We start from the raw sequence: 350 nt of genomic DNA, 5'->3' as shown, positions 1-350 counted from the left end.
CTTGGTGCTTGGGGGGGGTCAACAGTGGGAGGGCTTCTAATGTCCTGGCCCCACTGCTGGACCTCCTGATGGCACTGGTATTTCTGGCCACTGTGTGACACAGAGTGTTGGACTGGATGGGCCTTTGGCCTGATCCAACATTGGCGTCTCTTATGTTCTCTTATGTTCTTATGTTCTTATGTGCCCCAACCTTGTCTTAGCCCCTCTGTGTTCAGCAAGATTTATTCACATAACTGCAGAGGAATGGCTATCTTAGTCTGCTGTAGCAAAATTTAAACAAAAAGTCTGGCAGTACCTTAAAGGCAAGAAGAAGAAGAAGAAGAAGAAGAAGAAGAAGAAGAAGAAGAAGA

Source organism: Gekko japonicus, unplaced genomic scaffold (genome assembly GCF_001447785.1).
Source record: "Gekko japonicus isolate JY-2015 unplaced genomic scaffold, Gekko_japonicus_V1.1 scaffold368, whole genome shotgun sequence".
Lineage (NCBI taxonomy): Eukaryota > Metazoa > Chordata > Lepidosauria > Squamata > Gekkonidae > Gekko > Gekko japonicus.
Note: the sequence above shows the minus strand (reverse complement) of the source record.